The sequence below is a fragment of the Grammomys surdaster genome, unplaced genomic scaffold (genome assembly GCF_004785775.1).
Source record: "Grammomys surdaster isolate TR1022 unplaced genomic scaffold, NIH_TR_1.0 126035, whole genome shotgun sequence".
NCBI classification, from domain to species: domain Eukaryota; kingdom Metazoa; phylum Chordata; class Mammalia; order Rodentia; family Muridae; genus Grammomys; species Grammomys surdaster.
Genome location: NW_021620848.1, coordinates 3522501 through 3524332, shown reverse-complemented (window position 1 = coordinate 3524332; position 1832 = coordinate 3522501).

Here is a 1832-nt window from a genome sequence, read left to right as displayed (position 1 = left end):
TAATCTTGAAGAAGGCAGAGTGTACTGGCAGGTTTTGTGTGTCGACTTGACACAAGCTAGAGTCGAGAGGAAGGAGCCTCAGTCGAGGAAATGCCTCCATGAGATCCAGTGGTAAGGCAATTAATTCCTCAATTAGTGATCAGTGGGGAAGGCCCAGCCCATAGAAGGTTGTGTCATCCCTAGGCTGGTGGTCCTGCGGTCTATAAGAAAGCAGACAGAATAAACCATGGGAAGCAAGCCAGTAAGCAGCACCACTCCATGGCCTCTGCATCAGCTCCTGCCTTCAGGTTCCTGCCCTGTTTGAGTTCCTGTCCTGACTTCCTTTGATGACTAACAGTGACATGGAAGTAAAAGCAAATAAACTCTTTCCTCCCCAGCATGCTTTTTGTTCATGAGGTTTCATCACCACAACAGAAACCCTAACTAAGACACAGAGGTTAAAGGCAGCCACAGAAACTGGTATTTAGGGATTCAGGGCAGGTTGGCTATCTTTCTCTGCCCTGGAAGTACAGGGGGCAGAGGTACCCTACTCTTTCCCTTCATAAGGGTCACAGTCCATCTTTCATAATAGTAGACAGATCAAGAGATAGCAGGGCAAATCTATACAGGTATCTTTTCACAGAATATAAGGTTAAAAAATCATACAAGCACTCAGCTTTACAGATATCTGAAAGGTAATACGGAGTTAATTAAATGAGATAAACACAATGAAAGATACTAGATTATGACATGTACAGACTTTGATATTAGTGTTATTTTCTGCTATACATGGGCTTGATATTATTGAGGGTCTAAAAATGACATCCTCAAAACAGAGGCCTTAGCCACAAACTACTGCTTGATGCTCTCTTAGCCTCTCTTGAGTTACAGGGATGGGCATCATGCTCAGCTGGACAAGAGAATCTTGAAGGGGAGATGTCTTAGCTGTAAAAGTGCTTTCCTTATCAGTGGGAGGGCCTGAGTTTGATTCCCTGTGAAAATTCTAGGCGTGGTGGTGTGTGTTCATAACCATTGGAAAGGCAGAAATAGGAGCATCTCAGAAGTTCTGGCTAGATCCTAGACCAATTGATGAGCTCTGGGCCAAGAACAGTCTTTTCCTCTCCTTTGCCACACAAGACAGGCTGTGGTAGCTAGACGCTGTCTTCCCCTATGAGGATCATGGGAACCAGATATTCCTTTTAACAATGCCATTAGAACCTCTCCATCCCTCTCTTTACAGCTAGCTGTAAGGACACCTTGTCTGATAGTAAATCACATAATCCTCATTCCAGAGGTGTCCTACTCCTCACTCAGGAGGAAAGAATGCTAGGAAAGGCCTACAGGAATCTGTACCAACAGGCCTAGCTGAGTCCAGCACTCTACAGATAGACTTTTGTCCTATCTTGACTCTGTCCATTGCCATCTGAAAGTGGACTTTTATCTGAGTCCACATGGTCATCTATGCCTCACCAACCTGAGAATAAAGAACGGCTTGAGTGGATAAGATGGCCCAGCAGGTAAAGATGCCTGCTGCCAAGCCTGATGACCTGGGTTGGAGCCCCAGGACCCATATACTGGGAAGAGAGAACTGAGAACTGACTCCACAAAGTTGTCTTTTGACAAAAGACAGACAGAGACAGACAGAAAGGTACACACACACACACACACAAACACACACACACACACACACAGAGGGAGAGGGAGAGGGGGAGAGAGGGAGAAGAGGAGAGGGGGAGGGGGAGAGGGGAGAGGGGGAGAGAGGGAGAGGGGGGGAGAGGGAGAGAGAGGGAGGGGGAGAGGGGGAGAGAGGGAGAGAGGGGGAGAGGGAGAGAAATGGAAAGGGAGGGGGAGAG